This window comes from Somniosus microcephalus, unplaced genomic scaffold (assembly GCF_052327205.1).
Source record: "Somniosus microcephalus isolate GS21.2 unplaced genomic scaffold, FLI_Smic_1.0 scaffold148, whole genome shotgun sequence".
In the NCBI taxonomy this organism is placed as follows: domain Eukaryota; kingdom Metazoa; phylum Chordata; class Chondrichthyes; order Squaliformes; family Somniosidae; genus Somniosus; species Somniosus microcephalus.
Genome location: NW_028225335.1, coordinates 48,796 through 63,807, shown reverse-complemented (window position 1 = coordinate 63,807; position 15,012 = coordinate 48,796). Strand labels below are relative to the sequence as shown.

The 15,012-nt window shown below is 47.0% G+C and overlaps 1 long non-coding RNA gene across 2 annotated transcripts in view; it reads right to left on the bottom strand.

Moving 5' to 3' along the window:
• Positions 1-618: 618 nt before the first annotated feature.
• Positions 619-15,012, bottom strand: part of LOC147082188 (uncharacterized) — a 20,311-nt gene continuing 5,917 nt past the window's right edge. For both annotated transcript variants that reach the window (XR_015076244.1, XR_015076243.1), the window contains exon 3: positions 619-705. This is a non-coding gene — a long non-coding RNA (uncharacterized LOC147082188). The remainder of the gene's footprint in view (positions 706-15,012) is intronic.

Sequence of the window (15,012 nt, the reverse complement as noted above, 5' to 3'; positions counted from 1 at the left end):
TGAAACTTTCCGCTCTCCTTTACAAAGATGGCTCTTTATCTCAGGCACAGGGTGACGTCGCACTGAAACTTTCCACCCTCCTTTACAAAGATGGCTCTTTGTCTCAGGCATCGGGTGACGTCGCACTGAAACTTTCCGCTCTCCTTTACAAAGATGGCTCTTTGTCTCAGGCATAGGGCGACGTCGCACTGAAACTTTCCGCTCTCCTTTACAAAGATGGCTCTTTATCTCAGGCATAGGGCGACGTCGCACTGAAACTTTCCGCCCTCCTTTACAAAGGTGGCTCTTTGTCTCAGGCATAGGGTGACGTCGCACTGAAACTTTCCGCTATCCTTTAGAAAGATGGCTCTTTGTCTCAGGCATAGGGTGACGTCGCACTGAAACTTTCCGCTCTCCTTTACAAAGATGGCTGCCGTTATCCTGGGCCTGTAAGGGGAAGAAATCCCCACAACTGCAAACACGGGATCTTCAGGTTATTATTGGGGGCTTGCCTCCTGCACGAGTTGTTTATGAAGCCTCCCCACCCACCTACCGGTCCATTACTCTCTCCGTCGCGATTTTTACCCGCTGCACCATCGCGCTCCCGGCTTCAGCCCCTCTCCACTCCAGCAACGCACTGCCCATGCTCAATATACCGGCCCCTCCCGTGCCTGCGCGCTGGGCTCTTGTAGTCTGGGTGCGGCACGTGGTCCACTGCAGGGAATGCTGGGTAAAAGACCAGATTAGTGAATGGAACATGATTTACTGTGATCAGATTGAGGACTGAACCATGTTCATTCTAGTAGTCATGGTTTGTTTCTGCTGATCTTAATAACTCCTGTATCTGCGCTGGAGATTAATATTCTGTTTCAATAGTGAATAAATAAAGCTCGAGGAACAGCACCTCATCTTTCAATTAGGCACTTTACAGCCTTCTGGACTCAACATTGAGTTCAACAATTTCAGACTTTAACCCTTACTCCCATTTTTCATGCTGTATGATTTTGCCATCCCCATTTGCAACATTTTCCAAGACTCGGTTTCACAGCCACATCTCTTTCCTCAGCAACTGTCTCCGGTTCCAACTTATTCCACGTGGATTCCAACTGAACTTCCACCCTTCGTGTTTCAGATCCACCCAGGATAACTTTCCTGCCTCTTACCTTAGTAATATCTGTTACATCTCCAGCTTTTTCCAGTTCTGATGAAGGGTCCCAGACCTGAAACGTTAACTCTGTTTCTCTCTCCACGGATCCTGCCTGGCCTGCTGAGTATTTCCAGCATTTTCTGTTGTTATTTCAGGGAATAAATAAGCTTTGTTTCAAACACACAGTGTGTCAAATATTTGATTTCTCCATGATAAGAGAAGACGAATTGATGTTCTGTTCCAGACTGTTTAATTTTTGGGCCTTTTCTGACTCGAGATTATTTCCATTCTCATCTCGTTCGCCTTTTACCACATCAAACCCCAAGCTTGATCCGTTTGAGTACACAACTTGTGGGTGTCATAGACTGAACTGTAGTCATAGAGTCATAGAGTTATACAGCACGGAAAGAGGCCCTTCGGCCCATCGCGTCCATGCCGGCCATCAAGCCCTGTCTAACCTAATCCCATTTTCCAGCGTTTGGTCCGTAGCCTTGTATGCTATGGCATTTCAAGTGCTCATCCAAATGCTTCTTGAATGTTGCGAGGGTTTCTGCCTCCACCACCCTTTCAGACAGTGAGTTCCAGATTCCAACCACCCTCTGGGTGAAAAAGTTCTTCCTCAAATCCCCTCTAAACCTCCTGCCCCTTACCTTGAATCTATGCCCCCTTGTTATTGACCCCTCTACTAAGGGAAAAAGCTCCTTTCTATCTACCCTATCTATGCCCCTCATAATTTTGTACACCTCAATCAGGTCCCCCCTGAGCCTTCTCTGCTCCAAGGAAAACAAACCCAGCCTGTCCAGTCTCTCTTCATAGCTGAAGCGCTCCAGCCCAGGTAACATCCTGGTGAATCTCCTCTGCACCCTCTCCAAAGCAATCACATCCTTCCTATAGTGAGGTGACCAGCACTGCACACAGTATTCCAGCTGTGGCCTAACCAGCGTTTTATACAGCTCCACCATAACCTCCCTGCTCTTATATTCTATGCCTCGGCTAATGAAGGCAAGTATCCCATATGCCTTTTTAACCACCTTATCCACCTGTTCTGCTGCCTTCAGGGATCTATGTACATGCACACCAAGGTCCCTCTGACCCTCCGTCTTACCTAGGGTCTTACCATTCATTGTGTATTCCCTTGCCTTGTTAGTCCCTCCAAAGTGCATCACCTCACACTTTTCAGGGTTAAATTCCATTTGCCACTGTTCCGCCCATCTGACCAACCCATCTATATCGTCCTGCAGACTGAGGCTACCCTCTTCGCTATTTACCACCCCACCAATTTTCGTGTCATCTGCGAACTTACTGATCATACCTTTTACATTCACATCCAAATCATTAATGTAGACCACAAACAGCAAGGGACCCAGCACCGATCCCTGCGGTACCCCACTGGACACAGGCTTCCAGTCACAAAAACAACCTTCCACCATCACCCTCTGCCTTCTGCCACTAAGCCACATCCACTGCACTACCCTCATCCACACACCTAGTCACCCCCTCAAAAAATTCAATCAAATTAGTCAGACATGATCTTCCCTTGACAAAGCCATGCTGACTATCCCTGATTCTGCAAGTGGAGACTAATTTTGTCCCTCAGAATTTTTTCCAATAATTTCCCTACCACTGATGTTAGGCTCACTGGCCTGTAGTTCACTGGTTTATTCCTACTACTCTTCTTGAATAATGGTACTAGATTAGCTGTTCTCCAGTCCTCCGGCACATCCCCTGTGGCCAGAGAGGTTCTGAAAATTTGTGTTAGAGCCCCTGCAATCTCCTCTTTTGCCTCACACAGCAGCCTGGGATACATCTCGTCCGGGCCTGGGGATTTATCCACTTTTAAGCCTGCTAGAACCGCCAATACCTCCTCCTTCTCGATGCTAATATGTTCGAGTATATCACAGTCCCCCTGCCCTATATCTATGTTGACATCGTCCTTCTCCATAGTGAAAACAGATGCAAAAAATTCATTTAGAACCCCACCTACATCTTCCGGCTCCACACACAGATTGCCACTTTGGTCCCGAATGGGCCCTACTCTTTCCCTAGTTATCCTCTTTCCCTTAATATACTTATAAAACACCTTAGGATTTTCCTTGATTTTGCTCACCAGTGTTATTTCATGGCCCCTCCTCGCTCTCCTAATTTCTTTTTTAAGTATCCCCCTGCACTTTTTATACTCCTCTAGGGCTTCCTCTGTCTTTAGCCTTTTGTATCTGCCAAAAGCCCTCCTTTTTTTCCTAATCCATTCTCGTATATCCCTTGACATCCAAGGTTCCCTGGGGTTTTTGGACCCACCCTTGACCTTTACAGGAACATGTTGCCATTGTACGATCTCAATTTCCCTTCTGAAAGACTCCCATTGCTCCGATGCGGATTTTCCTACAAGTAGCTGATCCCAGTCCACTTTGGCCAGATCCTGCCTTATCCTATTAAAATCGGCCTTCCCCCAATTTAGAACCTTTATTTCCAGTCCATCTCTGTCCTTTTCCATGACTACCTTAAATCTCACTGAATTATGGTCACTGTCACCAAAGTGCTCAGCTACTAACACTTCTTCCACTTGGCCGGCCACATTCCCTAGAATTAGATCCAGTACCGCCCCCTCTCTTGTAGGACTTTCTACATGCTGGCTCAAAAAGCTCTCCTGGATGCACTTTAAGAATTCTGCACCCTCTAAGCCTTTCACACTCTGATTATCTGAGTCAATGGGACTCTCTCTGACCTTTCTCCCCAGTCCATCTCCAGGACCAGTGTGTATCTGAGTCAATGGGACTCTCTCTGACCTTTCTCCCCAGTCCATCTCCAGGACCAGTGTGTATCTGAGTCAATGGGACTCTCTCTGACCTTTCTCCCCAGTCCTTCTCCAGGACCAGTGTGTATCTGAGTCAATGGGACTCTCTGACCTTTCTCCCCAGTCCATCTCCAGGACCAGTGTATATCACAGCGTCGGCGGGAAACTCGAGCGGCAGAGCGGGGCTATAAAAGGCCCCAGAGACCAGGTGAGGCCTCACTGCGTCGGCGGGAATCTCGAGCGGCAGAGCGGGGCTATAAAAGGCCCCAGAGACCAGGTAAGGCCTCAGAGCGTTGGCGGGAATCTCGAGCGGCAGAGCGGGGCTATAAAAGGCCCCAGAGACCAGGTAAGGCCTTACAGCGTCGGCGGGAATCTCGAGCGGCAGAGCGGGGCTATAAAAGTACCCAGAGACCCAGGTAAGGCCTCACAGCGTCGGCGGGAATCTCGAGCGGCAGAGCGGGGCTATAAAATGCCCCAGAGACCCAGGTAAGGCCTTACAGCGTCGGCGGGAATCTCGAGCGGCAGAGCGGGGCTATAAAAGGCCCCAAGAGACCAGGTAAGGCCTCACAGCATCGGCGGGAATCTCGAGCGGCAGAGCGGGACTATAAAAGGCCCGAGAGACCAGGTAAGGCCTCACAGTGTCGGTGGGAAACTCGAGCGGCAGAGCGGGGCTATAAAAGGACCCAGAGACCCAGGTAAGGCCTCACAGCGTCGGCGGGAATCTCGAGCGGCAGAGCGGGGCTATAAAAGGCCCCAGAGACCAGGTAAGGCCTCACAGCGTCGGCGGGAATCTCGAGCGGCAGAGCGGGACTATAAAAGGCCCCAGAGACCAGGTAAGGCCTCACAGTGTCGGCGGGAATCTCGAGCGGTAGAGCGGGGCTATAAAAGGCCCCAGAGACCAGGTAAGGCATCACAGCGTCGGCGGGAATCTCGATCGGCAGAGCGGGGCCATAAAAGGCCTCAGAGACCCAGGTGAGGCCTCACAGCGTCGGCGGGAATTTCAGCGGCAGAGCGAGGCTATAAAAGGCCCCAGAGACCAGGTAAGGCCTCACAGCATCGGCGGGAATCTCGAGCGGCAGAGCGGGGCTATAAAAGGCCCCAGAGACCAGGTAAGGCCTCACAGCATCGGCGGGAATCTCGAGCGGCAGAGTGGGGCTATAAAAGGCCCCAGAGACCAGGTAAGGCCTCGCAGCGTCGGCGGGAAACTCGAGCGGCAGAGCGGGGCTATAAAAGGCCCCAGAGACCAGGTAAGGCCTCACAGCGTCGGCGGGAATCTCGAGCGGCAGAGCGGGGCTATAAAAGGCCCCAGAGACCAGGTAAGGCCTTACAGCGTCGGCGGGAATCTCGAGCGGCAGAGCGGGGCTATAAAAGGCCCCAGAGACCAGGTAAGGCCTCACAGTGTCGGCGGGAATCTCGAGCGGCAGAGCGGGGCTATAAAAGGCCCCAGAGACCAGGTAAGGTTTACCAGTCTCCGAACTCGGAACTCGGAGGGAAGGAGAGAGGTAAAAATTAATCCAAGTGTGATGTCACCAGAAAGCTGGTAAGTGATTGGTTGGTAAGTATTTCTCTTTTTTTTTAAGCTTAAACTCTGGTTTATAGTTTCTAAGGTGCGATATTCATCATCTAGAATCAGAGCAGAGGGTATTTAAAAATAATATTAATAAATGTAATTAATTACATAGAATGGGAGATCAGGTGATGTGTTGCTGCTGCAATATGTGGGAGCTGGTGAACACCATTGATGCTCACGGTGATCACATTTGCAGTAAGTGTTGGCTGCTCGAGGAATTCCGGCTCCGTGTTGAAGAGCTGGAGTCCGAGCTTCAAACACTGAGACACATCAGGGAGGGGGAGAGTTACCTGGACTCTGTGTATCAGGAGGTAGTCACACCAATTAGATTAATTCATTCAGATGTAGTCCGTGGCCAGGGTCAGGATGGTGTGACTAGAAGTGAGGCAGGTACGGGGATCCAGGAGGTAGTGTTGGAGGAGCCGCAGCCCTTGCTCTTGTCCAACAGGTTTGAGGCTCTTACTCCCTGTGAGGATGGGAACAGGGACTGCGGGGAGGATGAGCAACCTGGCAACAGCACCGTGGAGCGGGGGGCCATTCAAGTGGGGGGAGTTAAAAGAAATGTTGTAGTGGTAGGGGATAGTATCGTTAGGGGGATAGATAGAGTTCTTTGCAGCCGAGAGCGAGAGTCCCGAAGGCTGTGTTGCCTGCCCGGTGCCAGGGTTAAGGACATCTCCTCTGGGCTAGAGAGAAACTTGGAGTGGGAGGGGGAGGATCCAGTTGCCGTGGTCCATGTTGGTACCAACGACATAGATAGGACAAGGAAGGAGGTTCTGCTGAGGGAGTTTGAGCAGCTAGGGGCCAAATTAAAAAGCAGAACCACAAGGGTAATAATCTCTGGATTACTACCTGAGCCACGTGCAAATTTGGCTAGGGTAAATAAAATTAGAGAGTTAAATGCGTGGCTCAAAGACTGGTGTGGGAGAAATGGGTTTTGCTTCCTGGGACACTGGCATCAGTACTGGGACAGGAGAGAGCTGTTCCGTTGGGACGGACTTCACTTGGCCAGTGCTGGGACTAGAATCCTGGCGAATCGAATAACTAGGGCTGTAGAGAGGGCTTTAAACTAATTAGTGGGGGGGAGGTTTTAAGAGAGCGAAAAATAAAAATGACAGCGGAGAAGGCAATAGAGCAAGGTAGCAGTGGAGGAATTAAAAACCAGAGCGTGTCAGGAAGGGACAGAATGTATAATGAAAAAGGTAAAGTAGTAAAAGGGGTAAAAGCAGGAATAAATTGTCAGAAAACATATTTGAAAGTTCTTTATCTGAATGCATGCAGCATTCGTAACAAAATTGACGAGTTGTCGGTGCAAATAACTACACATGGGTATGATCTGGTGGCCATTACGGAAACATGGCTGCAAGATAATCATGACTGGGAACTAAACATACAAGGGTATTTGACAATTAGGAAGGACAGACAGGAAGGAAAGGGAGGTGGGGTTGCTATGTTAATCAAGGATGGAATCACTGCAATAGTCAGAAATGATATTGGGTCAAAGGATCAGGATAGTTGTGGTGTATGTGCCTTTAAGAGCAATTGTGGTGTATGTGCCTTTAAGAGCAATTGTGGTGTATGTGCCTTTAAGAGCCCCAGGTGTGCGTAATGCCGGTAATTGCCACTTGGGCTATATAAGCCTGTGTATTGTGTATATCCTTTAGAACCCCCCCCCCCCCAGACTTGCTTAGTAAATACCTATGAACCAACTCCTGTCTTCAGAGTCTTTATCTACACACGGACACTACAGTGGTGACGAGGACGGGAGACGGCCAGCGCGGCAAGCAGGTCAGCATTTAGACCTCCGTCGGGAACGAGTCTCCAACAGTGAATAAACGGAAACCACAGTAAAACAGCGTTGTTATCGGTAGCAGCGGCGGGAAAGCGCAGGAAGCGCCATATCGTTGCTGCAGAGGGAAAAAAAAGCGCGGGAAGCGCCATATTTTTTTTTTGAAATGCCTAAGTCTGGCAATATTGATGCTTTTGATAACGAAACAGAGCCTAACTTTGGCAATATTGATGTTTTTGATAACAAGATAGAGGATTGGACCACATATGTAGAAAGAGTGGAGGTGTTTTGCACCGCAAATGGAATAGAAGATGAAAAAAAAGCTTCAGTGCTTCTGGATCTAATGGGCGCAGAAACATACAAGCTGTTACGCAACTTAATCACTCCAGCCGAACCGATAGACAAGAATTTTGAGGAGATTGTTGATACCCTACACTGCCAATTCGAGGCAGGACTGGCAGATTCTCTGCAAGACAAATTCATCTGTGATCCCCTAAGTGTAGAAACACAAAAAAAGGTGTCTTCTGGAAAAGATTTAACACTGGACAAGGCTTTCAGTGCAATAGGAGCGGCAAAGATACAGCAAAGGCCACAGGACTTCGGCCCCCATGAAATGACACGGGGTTTCAAGAGATGTTATCGCTGCGGCAGATCCAACCATGACCAGAGGGATTGCTGGTTCAAAGAAAAAGCATGCAGGCGATGCGGGAAGATGGGACACATTCCACGTGTATGCCGATCTGAAAATAAAAAATCCACTAACGGGAAGAGAATCAATAAGGAAAAACACAGAAAGGTACAAATGATGACGGACAGTAGCTCCAAAGACCAGAAGAGCGATAGTGACTCCGGGAACAAGAGACTAAGCTCGCTCAAATTACATAATGTAATTGCCAATGAAGATTACCAGACCATTTGGGTTACCCTCATAATAGCAGGGTCCCCAGTTAAAATGGAGCTAGATACAGGATCAGCTCTAACCGTAATAAATCGACGAGATTACGAGAGGCTATTTTCACATATACCTCTAAAAGACACATCCATTATCTTAAAAACATATACGGGGCAGAAAGTATACCCCAAAGGAAAAATAAAGGTGCCTGTGGTATACAACGGCAAAGAAATACAAAAGTTGTATTTATACATTCTACAAGATGGTGGTCCACCGTTGTTGGGACGTGAATGGATAAGGAAGATACGTTTAGACTGGCACTCCATTCAGGCACTGACGGTGACCAGTAAGGAAAAAAACAATGATGACATCATACCTGAATGATTAAAAGACATCTTGGCCAACGCCAAAGAAGTGTTTCAAGAGAAACTAGGAACCTTGAAAGGCATCACCGCCTCAATAAAAGTGGAAGATGCAGCAATTCCAAAATTTTTTAAGGCAAGACCAGTGCCATACGCAATACGTCCGGCAGTCGAGGCAGAGCTGGAGAATTTGGAAAAGGCAGGCGTATTATCCAAAATAGATTGGAGCGAATGGGCAACACCCATCGTTCCAGTCATGAAAAAAGCATTGAAAAATAACTCTGAGGAACAGAGAAAAATTCGCATCTGTGGGGACTTTAAGGTGACTGTAAACCCGGTCCTTCACACGGTACAGCATCCTCTTCCGAGGATAGAAGATATTTTCGCCTCACTATCCGGAGGAAAACGTTTCACAAAAATTGACTTGGCACAGGCATATCTACAGATGGAGGTTGAGGAGACCTCTAAAAAGTATCTCACAATAAACACACACAAAGGCCTGTACCAGTACAATCGACTGGTTTTTGGAGTAGCATCAGCTCCAGCTATCTGGCAAAGAGCTATGGAGCAAGTCCTGCAAGGGATTCCGGGGACTCAGTGCTACCTAGACGACATCCTTATAACAGGAGAAAACGACAACGAGCACCTTGCCAATTTGGAGCAGGTGCTCACTAGGCTGAAAGAACGGGGCCTACGAGCAAATCGCCCCAAGTGCGAATTTTTCCAAAATCAGATATATTGTGGCCACATAATTAATAAGGAAGGGTTGCATAAGTCACCTGAAAAAATTGAAGCAGTTATAAAAGCCCCAGCACCTGAAAATGTTTCACAATTAAGGTCATTCCTGGGATTAATAAATTACTATCATAAATTTTTACCGAACTTATCAACTATTCTACACCCTCTTAATGATCTTCTACGCACAGGAGTGATTTGGAAATGGAACGAAGACTGTAAACGTGCCTTCCATAAATGTAAAGACTTAATCACATCCGAGAAAGTTTTGGCTCATTACAACCCATCACTACCAATCAGACTGGCGTGCGATGCATCCCCTTACGGTATTGGAGCGGTATTGTCCCATAGATTCCCTGATGGCTCGGAACGGCCGATAGCTTTTGCGTCACGCTCATTGAACTCAGCTGAGCGTAACTATTCCCAGATAGACAGGGAAGCACTCAGCCTGGTATGGGGAGTGAAGAAATTCAACCATTACCTACACGGACAAAAATTTACCTTGCTGACTGACCATCAACCCCTCATCTCCATATTCAACCCTAAGAAAGGTGTCCCCATTATGACGGCACAAAGACTACAGAGGTGGTCCCTTTTTCTAGGGGCACACCAATACAACATTGAATACAAAGGGTCAAAACAGCATGGGAATGCTGACAGTTTATCGCGCCTGCCGTTGCCAACGATAGAAGAGGCACCTACAGTAGACCCAGTAGAGATATTCCACTCTACCATAGTGGAATGTCTACCGGTGACAAATTCTGCCATTGAAAGGGAGACAAGAAATGACCCTACTCTCTCACGGGTCTACGATTTAACAATGAAGGGATGGCCAGCACATGGCGAACCACTGTTGCCAGCATTCTCGCAAAGAAGAGGGCAGCTGTCAGTGTGCCGAGGAACCTTGATGTGTGGATCCAGAGTGGTGATTCCACCCAAACTCCAGGATAAAGTGCTAAAGGAGCTTCACGAAGGGCATCTGGGTGGAGTGAAAATGAAGAACCTAGCTAGGGCGTTTGTATGGTGGCCAGGTATCGATGGAGACATCGAAGACATGACCAAGAGCTGCCTAGGATGCCAGAAGGTCCAAAATGCTCCACCACAGGCCCCTCTACATCCATGGGAGTGGCCCTCATCTCCCTGGCAAAGGGTGCACATCGACTTTGCTGGTCCATTTATGGACTCAATGTTCTTAATCGCAGTTGATGCACACTCCAAGTGGCCGGAGGTAATAAAGATGTCCTCCACCACCACGGAAAAAACCATCACAGTATTAAGGACCATATTTGCCAGGAATGGGCTGCCGGAACAGATATGTTCTGATAATGGACCGCAATTTGTGTCCGAAGAATTCAGAAAGTTCTTAAAGAACAATGGGGTAAAGCACTACACGTCCGCCCCATACCATCCTGCCACCAATGGATTGGCTGAAAGGTTTGTCCAGACCTTTAAGAAGGCCATAAAGGCCATGGGTAATGAAGACATAAAACTTCAGCACAAGGTGGATAACTTCTTATTTGCATATAGGAATGCAACACATGTGGTTACAAAACAAACTCCCGCCATGATGTTCTACAATAGAAACCTAAGATGCCGGCTGGATTTGGTCAAGCCCAACATCCGAAGGGACGTGGAGAACCGGCAGTTTCAGGGCATGAATGAAAGGCCAACTAGGGCCTTCCAGATAGGCCAACCGGTTTTGGCCCGGGACTACCGTACCGAGAAATGGCAGCCTGGAACTATCTGCACACGACTAGGACCACTGATGTATACCGTGGACATCGGAGAAAGCATAATAAGGCGCCATGCTGACCAAATCATCAAGTCATCCGAAAAAGGACAACCTACACCACCACGCTATACATCTAACGATGAAGTAGAGATACCCATATCTACCTCCAATCCGGTGATACTGGAACCCGATGAACCCGACACTGGCCTTCAAGCCGAATCAGCCTTGCCAGAAGAACCTACTACACCACCAGAAACTACTACACCCCTGAGGCGTTATCCGGACCGAGTCAGGAAGCCTCCTGAGAGACTAACTTATAATTAATTAATACAGCAATGTATATTATTTTGCATATAACATGTAATTAATAATTACTTAAAATATGATGTACTAGTTAGCTAGAAGGGGAGGAATTGTGGTGTATGTGCCTTTAAGAGCAATTGTGGTGTATGTGCCTTTAAGAGCAATTGTGGTGTATGTGCCTTTAAGAGCCCCAGGTGTGCGTAATGCCGGTAATTGCCACTTGGGCTATATAAGCCTGTGTATTGTGTATATCCTTTAGAACCCCCCCCCAGACTTGCTTAGTAAATACCTATGAACCAACTCCTGTCTTCAGAGTCTTTATCTACACACGGACACTACAATAGTGAAACAGTTTGGGTGGAGATAAGGAATAATAAGAGGAAAAAGTCACTAGTGGGCGTAGTCTATAGGCCTCCTAACAGTTGCAACTCTGTTGGTCGGAGTATAAATCAGGAAATAGTTGGGGCTTGTAATAAGGGAACAGCTATAATCATGGGGGATTTTAACTTTCATATTGACTGGACTAATCAAATTGGGCATGGCAGCATTGAGGAAGAGTTCATAGAGTGTATTAGGGACAGGTTCCTTGAGCAGTATGTAACTGAACCAACCAGGGGGCAGGCAATCTTAGATCTGGTCCTGTGTAATGAGACAGGATTAATAAAAAATGTCCTAGTAAAGGATCCCCTTGGAATGAGTGACGATAATATGGTTGAATTCCAAATTCAGTTTGAGGGTGAGAGAGTTGGAACTCAAACCAGCGTACTAAGCTTAAATAAAGAAGACTATGAAGGTATGAGAGTAGAATTGACTAAAGTGGACTGGGAAAACAGATTAAAGTGCAAGACGGTACAAGAGCAGTGGTCTACATTCAAGGGGACATTTCACATCTTTCAAGATAAATATATTCCACTGAGGAAAAAGGGGAGTAAAAGAAAAGACAGCCATCCGTGGCTTAGTAAAGTAATAAAGGATAGTATCCGACTGAAAACAAGGGCATATAAAGTAGCCAAATCTAGTGGGAGGATAGAAGATTGGGAAGCATTTAAAAGCCAGCAAACAATAACTAAAAGATTAATTAAGAAAGGGAAGATAGATTACGAAAGTAAACTAGCAAAAAATATAAAAACAGATAGCAAGAGTTTCTACAGCTATATAAAAAGAAAAAGGGTGGCTAAAGTGAACGTTGGTCCCTTAGAGGATGGGACCGGGAAACTAGTGGTGGGGAACATGGAGATGGCAAAGACGCTAAACAAATATTTTGTATCAGTCTTTACAGTAGAGGACACTAAAAATATCCCAACACTGGACAAACAGGGGGCAGGAGCTAAACACGATTAAAATCACTAAGGAGATGGTACTCAGTAAAATAATGGGACTTAAGGCGGATAAATCCCCCGGACCTGATGGCCTACATCCTAGGGTCTTGAGAGAAGTGGCGGTAGGGATTGTGGATGCATTGGTGATCATTTTCCAGAACTCCCTGGACTCAGGAAAGGTCCCGGCAGATTGGAAAACTGCTAATGTAACACCCTTATTTAAAGGAGGGAAGTAGACAAAAAGCTGGAAACTATAGACCAGTTAGCCTAACATCTGTGGTTGGCAAAATGTTGGAGTCCATTATTAAGGAAACAGTAACAGAGCATTTGGATAAACATAATTTAATAGGACAGAGTCAGCATGGTTTTACGAAGGGGAAGTCATGTTTGACAAATTTGCTCAAATTCTTTGAGGATGTAACATACAGGGTGGATAAAGGGGAACCAGTGGATGTAGTGTATTTGGACTTCCAAAAGGCATTTGACAAGGTTCCACACAAAAGATTACTGATCAAGATAAAAAATCACAGGATTGGGGGTAATATATTGGCATGGCTGGAAGATTGGCTATCTAACAGAAAACAAAGAGTTGGGATAAATGGTTCGTTCTCGGGCTGGCAATCAGTAACTAGTGGTGTTCTGCAGGGGTCAGTGCTGGGACCCCAACTCTTTACAATCTATATTAACGATTTGGAGGAAGGGACCGAGTGCAACATATCCAAGTTTGCCGACTATACAAAGATGGGAGGGAAAGCAGTGAGTGAGGCGGACATAAAAAACCTGCAAAAGGACATAGACAGGCTAAGTGAGTGGGCAGAGATTTGGCAGATGCAATATAATGTTGGAAAGTGTGAGGTTATGCACTTTGGCAGAAAAAATCAAAGAGCAAGTTATTATCTAAATGGAGAGAAACTGCAAAGTACTACAGTACAAAGGGATCTGGGGGTCCTGGTGCATGAAACACAAAAAGTTAGTATGCAGGTGCAGCAGGTGATCAGGAAGGCCAATGGAATCTTGGCTTTTATTGCAAGGGGGATGGAGTATAAAAACAGGGAAGTCTTGCTGCAGTTATACAGGGTATTGGTGAGGCCACACCTGGAATACTGCGTGCAGTTTTGGTTTCCATATTTAAGAAAAGATATACTTGCTCTTGAGGCGGTTCAGAGAAGGTTCACTCGGTTGATTCCGGAGATGAGGGGGTTGACTTATGAGGAAAGGTTGAATAGATTGGGACTCTACTCATTGGAGTTCAGAAGAATGAGAGGCGATCTTATCGAAACATATAAGATTGTGAGGGGGCTTGATCGGGTGGATGCGGTGAGGATGTTTCCACTGATGGGTGAGACTAGAACTAGGGGGCATAATCTTAGAATAAGGGGCTGCCCTTTCAAAACTGAGATGAGGAGAAACTTCTTCACTGAGAGGGTAGTAAATCCATGGAATTTGCTACCCCAGAGAGCTGTGGAAGCTGCGACATTAAATAAATTTCAAACGGAGATAGACATTTTCCTAGCAGATAAGGGAATTAGAGGTTACGGGGAGAGGGCAGGGAAGTGGACGTGAGTCTAGGTTCGGATCAGCCATGATCCTATTGAATGGCGGAGCAGGCCCGAGGGGCCATATGGCCTACTCCTGCTTCTTATGTTCTTAATAGGACTCTCTCTGACCTTTCTCCCCAGTCCATCTCCAGGACCAGTGTGTATCTGAGTCAATGGGACTCTCTCTGACCTTTCTCCCCAGTCCATCTCCAAGACCAGTGTGTATCTGAGTCAATGGGACATTCTCTGACCTTTCTCCCCAGTCCATCTCCAGGACCAGTGTGTATCTGAGTCAATGAGACTCTCTCTGACCTTTCTCCCCAGTCCATCTCCAGGACCAGTGTGTATCTGAGTCAATGGGACTCTCTCTGACCTTTCTCCCCAGTCCATCTCCAGGACTAGTGTGTATCTGAGTGTGGTAAACCACTGTATTGTATATTGCCACCTCTGGGTGGCGCTGTGTATGGAGGCATGCCTCAGCTGACTCCACCCACCACTGTGTGGGTTTCGTTCAGACTTGTTCAGTCACTCACGAAGAAGCATGGTCTCTTCTTAGCTAATAAAAGCCTTATTCATCTCTTCTTTCGACTCATCATCTCTTCTTCGACTCATCACCTTTTATGAAGTAATTGATAAGCGTATCAATTTTATTAGCTAAAAGTTAAATGGCGACACCTGAGGAGCAACAACAGCAACGGATACAGCAGACATTGCTGAGAGCCCTCAGACCACCACGCCTGGACCTCGACCCTCAAGATGTGGGTGCATCAGCCAAGTTTGAACACTGGCTGAGCTGCTTTGAATCCTTCCTCGCAATCTCACAGGTTACAGAGGAGGATCACAAACTGAAAATTTTGA